Source organism: Rhamphochromis longiceps, linkage group LG1, assembly GCF_057381845.1.
Source record: "Rhamphochromis longiceps isolate RC_006_pf linkage group LG1, R_longiceps_female_GT1.1, whole genome shotgun sequence".
Taxonomy (NCBI): Eukaryota; Metazoa; Chordata; class Actinopteri; order Cichliformes; family Cichlidae; genus Rhamphochromis; species Rhamphochromis longiceps.
The window spans coordinates 3,582,445-3,598,397 of NC_140557.1; positions in this window are offsets into that span (position 1 = coordinate 3,582,445).

Here is a 15,953-nt window from a genome sequence, read left to right on the forward strand (position 1 = left end):
CACAAGTCTGAATTTGTTTTGTTTTAATTTTAAAAAATAAATTTAGTTATGAATAATATAGGTAATTATACAACTTTTGTCATTGATACTTGTAGCAGTAAATGGACTTTTGGAAGCCATGCAGGGATTTAGTCTCTCTCATAAAAGACAAAAACAAACTCCTGACATTTTATTTTATTGAATGCTTAAACTTTAAGTTAGTGATGGCCAAATGAAGCTTTCCGAAGCACTGAAGCTTGTATTGAAAAACGGTTCATTACTCGAAGCTTTTCAACACAGTCCTCTCCGGTGACATCTGGTGGTGAAAATTTTGAAGAGCAGCTTGAATCTGCAAAATAAAACAGACTGCTCAATTATCACTGCTCACTCAAGAGTGGAGTTCTCTCTGATATTGGGCCACCGTTCCGTTGCTTTGAACATGTAATTGGTTTTGTTTTCTCGATTGGGGGGCTGAAAAAAATGTAATGCGTATTTGCGTAATACATTTTGATCAATAAACTTTCCCTATTTAAACATGCACTATGGTGGCCTTTCTTTGCTCATAACTCCTTGATGTTGGTAAATACAATAAGTGAGCAATATATATAATATACATATGAGAATGCACAGCACATTATGGAGTATGCCCCTGCTGTGAAGTCCTGCCTCCATCTACTTGTCGTTTAATCACTGGACAGCTGGACAGGTTCATACAAAATATTAGATTAGGCCAATTGTCCTATACATATTTTTGACCTAGGGGTGGGATTGATTGTGAACTGGAAAGGGAAAATGCTTAGGAAGCTGAGTAGGGCTGCATCGTTACTGATTTGTAGAATCATTTTGATTCGATACAGGATCCGATTCAATTTGATTGGAATCTGGAAAGTTTTGCCTCAGTCAGAAATATTACAAGTCTGATCATTTAACAGTATATATCCATAATTTCGTATCTATTAAAAGAAAGCTGACACATGTGAGACTTAATTAGAGATGTAAACAGAGAGTTATGAAACCTGCAGCTGCAGAAGCCAGCGAAAAAAAAAAAGAGGCAAACACAGCGCGGACCCGACGACGCACCAAAATCTGACTCTGACGCGTCGGGTCCGCGCTCTGTGTTCACGTTTGTATGCAGAATCCGTAAACCTGCTCCCAGTTACTGTTTGAGCTGCATGGTGTTTGACGACATGTTGTGAGGTTTAACCTGAGATGCTGGCGTTTCAGGCATAATAACGTTAATTTACAAATCGACACGGGATTTTAATGAATCAATATCACTTTATTCAATTTAGCATGGATTGTAATCAGAAAGGCGATAATCAAAACCCACCCCTAATCAAGAACTTGCAAAGTAAAAACATGATCAATGTAAGGTAGCCCTTTTGTTATTTACAGTTAACAAGAGGATTAGTGTTACTGTGCGCTGGCTGAGTCTGTTTCTTTTCTTAGAAATAGTTTCTCCTGCCCTGAAGAAAATCCACTTGCATGGAACAGAAGAGGCTGTGGAGTGCAGGAACTACACTGCAAGCTGGTAGATATGCAGGTATTCCTGGGTCCTGCAGACTATCACCTAAAAACAATAAACAAAATGATTTTCTAAACTGTGTAGCAATGTAATGTACGTATAGTGTCAAATACATTTTTGTAGTCTTCATCAGCTTTAATTCACATGGAAGTGTTCCTAAAGTCATATGCTGTAATGATATTTACATTATGAAAACATGATTTTGGACATTTCAAGTTTTTCACTTCGGCAGATAAAATGAATTGAGCAAAATCAACTCAAAATATTCCCACACGCCAGAACGTCCTCTCTTCCTCGCTGGCTCCATATCTGTCAGTGGAATGATCACCTCGTCGCTATCTGTCACCATCAACACACTCCACGAATCCCGTGGATGATTCACTTCCTTATATCTGTTTGAATCAGGTACCGAAGCAGTTACGTGCGTAATGAAGCTTCGGACGTCACTGGTCACGTGACTTTTGCCAAACGAAGCAAGCCTCGACACAGTGCTTCTGAACCAGTGTGTTGTTTTTTTCGACACACGCTCCAGAGCGTCAGCTTCAAGCGGGCCATCACTAGTTTAAGTCCTTTTATAATCAAGTCTCTTCACTAACTTCTGGATTTGATCTCAGGATTGACAGTGTGTGTCACTATCTTATACCATGTCAGGTTAAAGTTGGATAACAGTCATTAGCGGTGTGTTTGGAAGTAACAGTTTTGCCTTCAGGGCCTGATGATTGTGTGTGACGGTATTCAGTTGTAGTTTTCTGTGCTCTATGATGGCCTGCAGATGTAACTTTCAGCTCCTTCAGTAAACCTGTCTGATTTTCATTATGTCTTTCCAGAGTTTAGCCTCGAGCTGCATGTTGTGTAACTGTGAGCTCTGCAGCAGCACGCCCTGCGCCTTAAACATACTGTAGGAACAGTGTTTAGTGGGTGGACGACTGGCTGTAATTACTCCCTACAGTTAGGAGGAGCACGTTGAACTTTGGGAAGTTGGGTGGTTAAGGAACAGTTGCTTTGGCTGTTAATTGTGATACCTGGTAGATACAAATAATATACCAAAAATATTCATAATGTCACATAAAACTGCAGATCAGCTGTAACTTGGACAGCTTAGCTGCATTGTTTATGTTTTGAGTCCAACTTTTGTACTGTCTAAGGTCCAAAATGAGTGCAGATGGTACAGGTGGTTTTAATGGTAGGATTTAACCTGTCTCAAGCGTAGGTCTGCTTTTTTCAGTTTGTTTATGTGCGATTTTTTTTGGGGGGGGATTTATAGGTCATAAATTTATGAGAAAAAAGTTTACTAGAGACAGCAAAGATGAAAACTAGCATTTTTTTTTTATCAGTAGTCAACTAATAATGATGTTCTTCAGCTTTTTAATATTTAACCCTCCAATTCTGTGCACCCCACCCCCTTACTTTAGTCTTCCGGTCAAAATTGACCATTCTGTTTTAACAGGTCTTAAATTAGCACAACAAACATTTTTCACCACTTAATTCAGTTCAGTGGGTGGATCAATGGGTTGCTTAGTGGGTTGTTCAGTAGGTCGTAAAGTGGGTCTTTCATTTGGTCCTTCAGTGGGCCGGTCAGGGGGTGGCTGGAGGGGGGGCTGTGGTTGTTGAGTGGATTCCCATTCATTTCCTATGGCGGTAACTTATGACCAGGAACACCACAGATGTAAAAAGGTTGATAAAACACTCCAAAGTCAATGAAAGAGGTGCTCATCATTTTTATATGTTCAAGTGCATCGTGTGGAGGATGTATTAAGGCCTTGAGGCAATCAGATGTAAAACACAATATTTATGAGTGCTTTAAGTTGTAAATCGGTCAGATTTCACCGTTTCATTTTAACCCCTTGCATTCTGTGTGACACCGAAAGTGATTCTTGTAATATTTACAATAATTGCCAAAGATGGATCACAGCTAAGTGTTTTGTATATGTGGGCTTTATGTGCAATCTTTTTATTACTAGCCACAAATAACAGGGAGACTGTTGACACCATCAAACACCCGTTCCAAGCAGGAAAGCCCTGTGAGTGTACAGCAGTTTAAAGACCTTATATCTGTGATTAAGGATTAATAAAACTGTTTTCATTATCCACCAACTGTAATGTTTTCCTGCCTCTGAAGAGTTGCTGCTCACCTTCGTCTCTATCAGAAAGTACGATTTTCTTTTTCTTTTTATTGTTGTTAAGTGCTGCACATTTCAGTTCCACTATAGTTGGTAGTTGGAAAAGAAAGAAATCCATGTGACAAACGTCGATGTGCCTCTTTGTCAATATTTTGGAGTATTTCAAACAGAAAGGTGAAGGATGGGCATTCTGTTTATATTATAATGAAAGGTTTCTTTAGTTTAATTCTGGGCTGAATTCAGAGCCAGATAAATGTTTTTGAATGTGACCCACAAACCAGGAGAAGCCTTCAGAGTCTAAACAGCTGACAGACACTTGCAGACATTTGGACTCATCACAGGGGGAACCTTAAGAGTCACTGTCTCTCAGTCTGGATTCTTCTGTTGTTCAGCATCTGTGTACATCTGTAGCATTTCACTGTGATTATTGCTCTAACATTTACAAAACTGTCACGCTCACATCAGAGACATTAAATTAAAGATGGACATAGTTACAGCGACATCACGTATCGCTTTGTGTTGTCCAGGAGTGAAAACTTGGCCTCCTCTGCCATCTTTATGTTATGTAATCAAAGACGAGTGATCTGACAGAGAAATTGAGGGACTGTCAGTCTCACAGTAAATCATCCCCAATCATCCTTTATTGTCCTCTGAGCACTAGCAGAGGCCAGAATGTACAAAACAAACATCCAGTTGGATTCAGTAAGACTGTAAACCGGCGACCGAGACTATAAACTCATCAGGAAAGTGTTTACAGCATTACCCTGCTGGCCGGCCTCATTTTCTTTCTTTCTGTAGTGTATACCTCAGATTCAGACTGTCCTGCCATAGCCATTGTTATACTGGATACTAGGGGTGCAACGATACACAAAATTCACGGTTCGGTTCGATACTTTGGTGTCACGGTTCGATATTTTTTCGATACAAAAAAAATGTTCATGCCTTTTTAATTTGTCATTTATTAAAATTATAAATATATATTTTAACTCAAAATTACAGTTTTTAAATTTAACCCTAACCCTTGTGCGTGTTTTTTATTTTGACAGCAAATGCGCACCTGCGGACCACTTATGTGCAGCCCTGGTTATTTAGCTCGTCATATTGCAGCCACAGAAATTATTTTGTCCATGAAACCATAAAGCTGCACTTTCTTTTTGCCTTATAGTCTGATTTGTCATAACTTCTCCGTTTTGTGGTAAGCTTTTCTTTGGCTGTCACTTCTTCACCCTGACCTGTCTTATTTGGCTCAGCAGAACTAAAATATATATCTGTCTGTGAAGGTTCTCAGTCATCCAGGTCATCGTAGTCAAATATAAATCCTGCTGCTTTTACACACGCACTCACATAAGTTCAGCGATTCTCTGCGATCAACCTCTCACATGTTTAAGCTTGCTGCGGGAGATTTCACTTGTCATGTTTGCATAGTAAGCTAACGATTAATAAGACGATGTCAGAGGAATTGGTGCGCAAATTATCATCACTCACAGATCAGTGCTGTCGCTCTCTATACACAGTTCGCACGATTGCAAAGTGAAAGCAAAAAAACAAGCGCAAATTCAAACGCGATTTCAATATGTCACATATTGACAGTGGCTCACCGATGCCAATGACATAATTACCCAGCTACATTTCCGAAAGAATGCAAAAGTATTGACATATATTTTCCCTTCCTACAATAGCCCGACGGGCAGGGCAGAGATAGATTTTGGTACCCCGACTGAAAAAATCGCTAGCCCCGGGACGTCGGGCTAGCGATATTGCGAGCCCTGTATCTGATTGAGGAATCACTCATCTTTGGAAAAGAGAGTTTATTACAGAGAAATGGCTCTTTCCAAAATAAAAGCTATACTATCCGCTTCTTCTGGGCTATATTCTCAGCAGCATATTAAACAGCTGTCTAAATGACTCGGCTAAAGTTAGTAGCATGCTTGCTTGTTTTTTTCTGCTTCCACTTGTCTTTGCACTAGGATGATGTCGGCGTAAACGTGCAGTCATATTCGTTGTGTTCCCACTAGTGCTTTCAGGTTAATCTCGTTGAAATGACCTTAACGCCACAACACGGCAAATCTCCGTTAACGAGCTACCGCCGATCGCCCCGTGCATGGGGCTAGACGGCCAACACGTTAACGAGCTAACTGCGCTAACACACTAGTTCCCACCCATGTAATTGAGCATTGCGTGGCACATCCAACATACTGTTTTACTTTAGTCCATGACGCGCTTACCTTCAGGGTCATACGTCACATGAAAACCAAAATAATTCCAAACGCCAGATCTGAATGAGGGTGGGGAGGTCCATGTTGTAAGGAGAGCTTAACTTCTGTCTCGCTAGCTTGCCCTGCGCTCTTCCTTCTGACGATGCTGTCTGTGTTGAGCGCTCAGTGAATCTGCGTTCGACTACTCCGCCTAGGCTGCACTGTCGACCCTAGGCGGAGTAGTCGAACGCAGATTCACTGAGCGCTCAACACAGACAGCATCGTCAGAAGGAAAGTTGATAAAATAAATTACAAATTTTGTATTGTTCGATACATATGCGTACCGAACCGAAAGCACTGTATCGAACGGTTCAATATCGATACGAATATCGTTGCACCCCTACTGGATACCACGTATAACTATAACCATGTAATAACTGAAATGGCACAAATGGAAATGAAGAAATGTACAGATAAACCCTGAACAAGGGGAGCCTATAGAGAATTTACAGAGCTGATCTTGTTTGGCATCACAGTGCATTTAGGTCATAATTCTGATTGCAAAAGCTGCCGGACACGTTTGTTTGTTTGTTTGTTTGTTTGCTGGATTGCTCCCACATTCATGAAATCGTTTCATTATTAGCCACAGATGCTAGCTGTTCGTGGAGTAGGGCTGCATGTGTTTGTTGATGTTGGGGATCGCCAATGCTCAAGGTTACTGATGATGGCTCATTTTGTTTTTACTCATTTTTGGCTCATATCCTCATTCATGCATCAAATTAAGGTTATTAATACTATGAGATTGATACTGAATTGCCTCACTGTAGTCTCAGATAATTGACACTTTCAGCTCAGTCAAGTTCATGCTCAAACATCTGCATGCTATGAAATGTACAGGTGTGTTTGGGGGGTGGGGACAAGGTGAATGATTTCACAGGTAAGAGTGTGATTAGAGTCAGATTCCCACCCACTGCCAAATGTAGTTTGGATCTGATTCCATGTCTTTGGCATTTTTAACATTTACTGTCTTCCAGTCTTTTTATATCCTTCAGTGTCTCTGCCTGTTTTACCTCTTTGTATCTGAGGAAGAAGAATCACATGCTCCTGTTCACTGTGTTTGTGTTTGGCGCACAGCAGCCGTTTGTCCTCTCCTTTTTTTTTTTTTTTTTTTTTTGAACTTTTAATTGCAGAGCAGGAAAACAGCAGTCACCAGCATATACATACACAGGACAAAGATGCATCTACATGTATAGCAGGACGTGGGAGGCAGAAAGAGAAAGCCAACAGCAATATTAATAAACAATGAAAAAGGTTAACAATCGTCCCTTTGTTGCCAGGCTAAATCCCGTAAGCCCGATTTCAACCTCTGAGCAGAAGGAGTGTTCAGGTGGGCCAAAAAAGGGTCCCATATGCGATAGAAAAGGAAAGGTTTGTCCTTAAGTGCTGTAGAGAAGGCTTCCATTGGCATGATACATATCACAGACTGTAGCCACTGGTTGACAGATGGGGCCTTATCAGAAATCCACAGTACCATAATGCACTTTCGAGCGTAGTGCAGCAGTATGTGAAGGAGATCTTTGCTGCGAAAGCCGGCAGGTAGCTCATCGTTCAGTCCTAACAGGCAAGTCCTTGGACCCAGATGCAGTCGGCAATTAAATATAGTACATAGCTTATCTATAAGTGATCTCCAAAACTGTAGAATAACAGGGCAGCTCCACAGACAATGAAAAAAGGAACCAACAGCAGACTGACATTTGTTACAGAGATTAGGCAAAGCTGGATACATTATGTGTCTCTTCTCGGGTGTAATATAAAGCCTATTTATAAGTTTAAACTGCCTTTCCCAAATAGAATTAGATGCCAAGGCTTTAAAAGGACGACAACACAACTCATCCCAAGCTTCAGCATCTATAGCGCCTACGTCTGATTCCCATTGGCCCTTGATTTTGTTAGAGTTATCCATTCCAAGATCAGAGAGAATGTTATAAATCTTTTTAGTGATACATTTTAGTTGGGTAGTTTTTACCATGAGTGATTCTATAGGAGAAAGACCAAACCCTCCATTCAAATCCTTCAATTTAGAAGTAATATAGTGCTTTACCTGAAAGTACTTCAAAAAATCCTTATTGGTCAGACCAAACTTGCTTTTCAGTTGATTAAAAGTAAGAAGAGAGTTCTCATGAACAAGATCACCCACTGTATTAATCCCTTTTTGAGACCAGTCCGCAAAACCAGCCTGAAGACCAGGTAAGAAGTCAGGGTTTTCATGAATAGGAGTAAGAAGGGAGAAACAATTATAATATCCTTCCAGGCGCCTGACTTTGCGCCAAATAACGAGCATATTCTTTAGCACCATATTATCTTGTGTTAGAACTGTGGCTTTACCTGAGGAAATATATAGCAGGTTCCGCAACGGAATGCCCTTTAAAGAAGCGGACTCAGCGCTGAGGTAAATGGAATCCGGATCGTCCATAAACCATTCTGTAAGAAATTTAAACTGTGCAGCCAAGAGGTATTGTGGGAAGGAGGGAGCGGCAAGACCGCCTTTCTGAACAGGCAAACACAGAAAACTGTATCTCAGCCTAGGTCTTTTCTTACGCCATATAAAAGAAATAATTGAACCATTTAATTTTGACAAAACCTTTTTGGACAGAGCAAGCGGTAACATCTGGAATAAATACAAGAGGCGAGGGAGGATATTCATCTTGACCAGATGAATACGACCTAAGAGAGACAGAGGGAGGCTGCACCACCTACCCAAATCGCGATTGATGGTCTGAATTAAAGGGGTGTAGTTCAGACTATACATTTCTTTTAGATTCGGTGAAATCTTTACCCCTAAATAAGTGAAACCGGAGGGAGACCAACGAAAAGGCTGAGAAATGTTTGGATCAACCTCATTTAGAACAGAGAGGGGCATAGCCTCACTTTTAGAAAAATTGATCTTGTAGCCTGAGAAGGAGCCGTATTGGGAAATTAACGCAACTAATCTAGGAATTGAGTGAGCAGGAGAATTTAGAAAAATTAAGACGTCATCTGCATAAAGTGAAATCTTATGTTGAGAATTGTTCAAACAGAGTCCTTCAATAGCAGCATCCTTCCTAATGGCTGTGGCAAGGGGTTCCATAGCCAGGGCGAATAACAAAGGGCTCAGCGGACAGCCCTGTCGACTGCCACGTTCAATACTGAAATTGTCTGACCTATAACCATTGGTAATCACTGCCGAAAGAGGGGAAGTATAAAGGATCTGGATCCATTTAACGAAGTTGTCACCTAAACCAAATTCTTGAAGTGTGAAAAGAAGAAACGGCCATTCCAGACGGTCAAAGGCCTTTTCAGCGTCAAGTGAGATGACTAGAGCCTCAGGGTTAAACAAAGATGAGTGCTGAATAATGTTAAGTAGGCGCCTCACGCTATGTGTGGAATACCGCCCTCGTATAAAACCAGTTTGATCATTCTCAACGATCGAAGGTAGTATTGGCTCAAGACGTACAGCCAGGACCTTAGCAAGTATCTTCAAATCAAGATTTAAAACAGATATAGGCCTATAGGAGGCGCATTCTTCTGGAGGTTTCCCCTTCTTCAGAATTAGCGAAATATTAGCCTCCATTAAGGAGGGGGGGAGAGTGCCTGCCTCAAAAGAGGACAGAAGCATCTTATACAGTGGGGAAGTCAGAATCTTACTAAATTTCTTAAAGAATTCCCCCGTGAACCCGTCTGGACCCGGGGCTTTGTTATTTGGAAGCATTTGAATAACTTTCAAAATTTCACTTTGCGTTATAGGTTTACATAAATCATCCCTTTGGATTTCAGTAACTTTAGGTAAATTTAGTCCTAAGAAGAAGTGATGCATACCTTGTTCCAATGTTGGTTTAAACTGGGAGGTATATAACTGCTTATAAAAAGTTTTAAAAGTATCATTAATAATTAAATTGTCATATTTAGGTAAACCAGATGAGTCTCTAACACATGGGATATTACAACCAGCACCCTTATTATGAAGAAGATTGGCCAGATAGCGGTTAGGTTTATTAGCAAACTCATATAACCTCTGCCTCATGAAGAAAAGAGATTTCTCAGCCTTTCTTGTCAATAGTGCCTCCAAAGCTGTTTTAACCACCTGAATTTCATTCCTCAATTGCTCTGAAGGTGATTCATTATGTTTAGCTTGCAGTTCGTGCAATTCCAATTCTAATTTCCGTTGTTCCATCTGATTTTTCCGCTTCAGGCCTGCTGAATATGATATAATCAGTCCACGGGTGTAAGCCTTCAGGGTGTCCCAAAGCAGGCCTGGAGAAACTTCAGGGGTTGCATTGACCTTTAAAAAATGTTCAAGCTGATCATTTAAAAATATTTCGAATTTTGGGTCGTGAATCAAAAAATTGTTAAATCTCCAGGTATGAGACCGAGGGACAGGATTTAGATCACTTAGCTGAACAAAAACCGGCGCATGATCTGATATAATAATATCGCCTATTGTACATCTCAAAATGTTTCCCAGTGATCGCTTGGGGGTGAAAACGAGATCGATCCTACTACTTGTTCTATGAACACCGGAAAAAAAAGTAAATTCTTTATCGTTAGGATGAAGAGTCCGCCAGGTATCAACCAGATCAAGTTCGTTACAAGTATCTAAAAGTGCTTTGGCCCTTGTAGACATTTGAATTTGTTTAGGAGGGGATCTGTCCTTAGTTGTAGAAAAATAACAGTTAAAATCACCGGCTATCACAGAATTATCACAAACCCAATCAGAAAAGGAAGAGAAAGTATGAGCAATAAAGTCGTTAGACTGTACTGGCGGAAAGTAAATATTCAGAAATGACACCGCCTGACCACCTAGGGTGCCTTTTAAGGAAACATATCTACCAGACTTATCACAAATTGTTTGGTCAACTGTCAGCGGTAGGTGTTTATGTATTAAAACGGCTACACCGCGGCTCTTACTCGTAAAGGAGGAACTAAAAACTTGACCGACCCAATCACGTTTCAGTTTTAGATGCTCCTGAGGAGACAGGTGAGTTTCTTGCAACAAGGCAACATGTACATTCTCCCTCTTAAGAAAGCTCAATATTTTTTTCCGTTTAACAGGGTTATGTATACCTCCTACATTCCAGGAACAAACATTCAACATTGAATTATCACTTATCATACAACATTTTAAATAAGCATGGAACCACGCTCAGGTGACCAAAGCATAGCTGATATGTAGGGCTCCCAAACACTGCTCTACAACACCAGTGGCAAGTAAAATACACATAGAAAAACAAACGTCCTGCTCTGCTAACAATTAACAGAAAACTATTTATAAGAAACAGAACCGTCAAGAAACCAGTGAGTATGGAGGTCAGACAAAGGTCTTCAACGCCCAGCAGGGGGCGCAAGCAAACTTTCCAACTTGGACATAGAAAGATGCTGGACCAGAGTACGAGTCTTTTCTTAATCAGTAACGTGAAACAGTTGCCCGCCCGCAGCTAAAACAAGAATTCGGATTATAAATGGCTAAATAAAATAGTCTATGTGTATGGGGTTATTATCTCCGCACAGACCCGAAAAGAAAAAAAAAAGGAACCAAACAGAAAAAATAACAATAATAATAAACAGGGAAGGAAAAGAGAAAAAAAAAAAAAAAAAAAAAGAGGAGGAGGAGACGAGGGATTGGCGAATGCCTCAGGTATGGGACAGGAGCACAGATCAACAGTCCACTGGAGCCACCGAGGATGAGCGCGGCCCCGCCCCTTGAGGTACGTTATCCAGGTAAGCTGAGACTGCTTCTGGAGATCTAAAAGATTTCTCCTGGCCATCGATCTTGATCCTAAGGACAGCCGGGTACATCATAGCGAAGGGGACACCCATCTCCCTAAGGCGTTGTTTGACGTGGTAGAATCCCTGGCGTTTCTTCAGAACAGCGGCGGAGAAGTCCTCGAATATCATAATAGGAATGCCATTATGAAATAAGGACTGCTTCCTCCTAGCCGCTTGCATGATCCGTGCTTTATCCTGGAAGTTGTGGAGCTTTATGATGACCGCGCGGGGCCGCTGGGCACTGGAAGGGAGGCGTGCAAGCACCCGGTGGCAGCGATCGATTTTAACAGCGCCGCCCTTGAAACTCACAGCCACCAACTCCGGTAACCACGTTTTGAAAAAAGACACAGGGTTGGTACCTTCACTGCCTTCGGGTAGCCCAATAACACGTATGTTACACCGTCGGCTCCTGTTCTCCAAGTCATCAATCTTATCCAAAGCGGCCTCCAGCTTAAGCTCCACTTCAGAAATCTTGGCGCCATATCCCGCTGTAACATCTTCCTGCGTTGATATACGTGCCTCTGCCTCCTTCATTTTAACATCCAATGCAGAGATGTTAGCTGCGCATGTTTCCAGTCTTTTCAGAACTGGATCAATCTTCTTCTCAAAGGAGGCCTCCACCGCCCTCAGCACCTCCGCCGATATCCTCTCCACCAATTTGTCGACGTCCATTCGGTCGAGAAGTGGGGGCGACTGGGCCTCCGCCATAACCGCTACAGCATGATCGCTGAGCGGAGGGTGATTTTCTCCGGATTTGCCCGGTTTCGACCCAAGGTTGAGCTTCTTCTGGGTGCTTGGCATCGTACGAAGTTTAAAAGTCGAAATAAACAGAGACTTTAACCAAACAAGACACATAAAGGCCTAAACAAATGCCAAGCTGCGGGAGCGGGCGAGAAACACAGCTACTCCGCCATTGACGTCACGTGACCCCTCGTCCTCTCCTTCTTAAGTGACCTCCAGAACAGTCATTCGTCCTCGTATCTTTTCAAGTGTCCTGCTGTTGATTTATCCTGTCACGGAGGCTTCAGTGACCTCACGCGATATGCATTTGGTTTAAAAAGGGAAAAAAAAATCCTCCTTCAGCTGCTGTCAGCTGATGATTAAAAGAAAACAAGCAGCCCTCAGCATTTATCTCTGCAGCTTTAGTCTCTGAGGTGGAAGTTGGGCTGTAATGGAAACCCCACCTGTTTCGCAGACTTGGAGCATGACACATCTGTTTTACAACAACTGCTCTCAGATCTGCGTCTCCTTTAACCTCTCAGCTGCTGCTGTTGCTCAGAGTTTATCCTGTGAATCACAGCCTCGCCCTCCATCAGGCTTCTCCAACAGTCTAGTAAGGCCTGAGCCCCAGGGAAAGCACATACCAACACCTCAGCAGGCCGATGGACGCTTTCCTGGCAGGCAGTGATTCTGCTGCATCAGACAGCAGAACAACAAAAGAGAAAGTTTTAAACACCTTGTCACAAATCAGGTTTCCTGCTCAGTTTTTCTCCCAGTGTTGAGTCTGGGTGAGCAAAGCAAAGACGGTGTGTTCACCGTGATATACGGAGAAGAACCTGTTGAAGATCAACTTGGCTGACATAGAACAGTGCTGTGCTATGATTTATGAAAACTGACTAGTGTGGTGTGTGTCATCAACATATAGAAAATACTGTATCAAGATTTAAAAAATCATGTCGCACTTGACTTTTCCTTCAGGGTCAGTAGATTGAGCTCAAACTGTTTCTTACTCTCACTTTTGTATTGACAACATAGGTAATAATATACTGGGATTAAATATCACGTTACTTTATTATCACTTTGTTAGTAACAGGTTCTAACATGTACAGTGTTCCTGAATAAAGGAATTTATCCCCTTGGTTTTTATTAAGGAAGTAAAAAAAACAAAACAAAACTTCCTTTACTTCCAAAAACCAAAGAAAAGCTGCTGGTGCAGCACGTGGGAACAACCTCCAGACTGCTGCCACCCTGCTGTTGGGTGAAGTAAACACAGAACGGTGTAGAACCGAACATGATTAATCAGCATGTGGTCACCAACACCTGATCTGTGGAATCCTAATATTGGAGTAATGCATGCTTATAAATATTGCTGAGAGTTATCCAGGTGAATGATAAATTAAAGCTAGATTCCTGCTTCAGCCCCGGTTTATAAAGATGCCTGACACTGTTATGTCATAGTCCTGGTGTTGTGTATATAAAGCCTGGCTGGGTGTTTAGACATGTAGAAAGTTTTAATGAGAGAGCTTGAGGCTGAAGGAAGTGATGATTCATGCATTGTAATTGAAGAGAGCAGAGTGCTGTCATTACTGACGGCTCTGTGTATGCAGGACCGTCGCTCTGACTCCGTGCTCAGCTGAGCTGCAGGCCTGGGCTCGAAGCAGCGTATAAGACCCTCCTTACCCAGCAGGCGAGGAGATGGATGTTTATGTGTTGCAGGTCAGCGGGGTAACCCTGCTTGCCTTTCCCCGTGCCTACTCAGCAGCTAAGTGGATGTAGTTGTTTATGAAGCCTGCAGTCTCACCTGGCTTGGTGGGTGTAAATCTGAGGCTAATTGTTAGTTTTGTCAGACAGCCGGCCAGCTGTAAACAGCAGATTGAGGAAGCTGGGTGTATAATGAGGAGGACACGCCCGCTCAGACTCTCTGATGGAGCCGCTTCAGCTCCCACACTCATATCTTCTTTTCTGAAATCTTATGCACACGGCCTGTGACATGCATAGTGTGAGCCCACTGATATCTCAGCTGCTGTTTGTGATGTATTCTTTAAAAGTCTGGAAAATAAAAATGTCATCATCCACTCAGATTTCATCTGGATGCATGCTCAGTCATCCAGGTAAGTAAATCTCCAGAAGTTGATTCTGTTCATGAACAGAATCAACTTTTAGAGATCCACTCAGATTGTACATTTTTACCTTATATGGCTCAAAATGTCTCTCTGTGAAAAGAAGTGGTGAAAAATGATAGGAAATCATGAACTTTAACCTCCTAAGACCCGAACTCTTCCATGGCATGCATCTTTAATTTCTCTTTGATATTTGGGCTGATTGGGTCCTGACCCTGGCCTGGTGGTGGAATTGAACTCAGGACCTTCTTGCTGTGCGCCAACAGTGCTAACCACTGTGCTGCCTCGTAAGAGGATATCAGGCCCTTGTAGAGCAAAATTGAGTATTTTGGTCTAAATAACCCAAAATGTGATGTCCACATATGTGGACGCCAGGTCCTAGGAGGTTAACCAAGTATTTATCCATAACAAGAGAAACACACTGCAGTAGTGTAATAATGATTTACTTCTGCGCAATGAAGCAATGAAGACGTGGACTGTCTGCAGGAGATGCTGGGCGTGTCTTGTTGGCCTGAGTTATGGGACATTGCGGTCTTTGTTTTAAGTTTGAGTAACTGTACCTGTTTATCCAGATGTTGTCGCTGTCCTAGAACATCCCTGTAATGTTATATCTCACTGCCTCCAGATAGTAATACTAGAGTAAAACCTCAGAAATGTGATGTGTGCACATGTGTATCACATCATATGTCAGTACTAAAACACAGGTGGATTGACATGATTGTAACCTGTGTAGTTGATATTGAATATATTTGATATTCCAAAATTGCTCACTTCTTCTCTTCTTTAAAATGGAATTAAATTGATTGATGTTATAAATATTATGCTTAGCCTTCTGTGCCTTATCAAACAATCTAGTGGAGCCAGGAGGAATATTTCTTTGCTGAGCACCTCTTGAGCCAATCAGAAGTTGCAGCTGTAAGAGAGTAGTAGGAGAACTGCTAGTCCTGCTCTGACCAGGCTGTGATCGCTGCCATTGACATAAACTGATGGCTCATTAAGAGTGGGATGATTGTCAGCCGCCCTCCTTCATGTACAGTGTGTGGCTGAAACAATAAAAACGACACAGCATAACTGCTGCTGATGAGACAGCCACTTCCAGCATGAAGAGAACAGAAAGGCTTCACTGGTGGGACGTATCATCATACAGCAATAAATGATTTATCCCGCCGTAATATGTGAACCAAAGTGGACAGATACCTGCTCCATAGTTACACTAATTCATTTGCCGTGCTCGCCACACAAAAGCTAAAATAAAAACACTCTTTTGAAGAAGTAGACCTACTAAAGTTATGTAATAGTTTATTCAAATGCAGTGCATGGAGAATAGCTTTAAAGATGGCACTATTCATTGTTAGATTTACTATCTGATGGCAGCTGTAAGTGAGTCTTCCTTTACATAAGGCGCAGCGATTATTCCGGTTAGTAAAAATAATGTGTCAGTAATCCATCCTTCAGCCACAGGGGAATGTGGCTGCCCAGTTGGGAGGTCCTT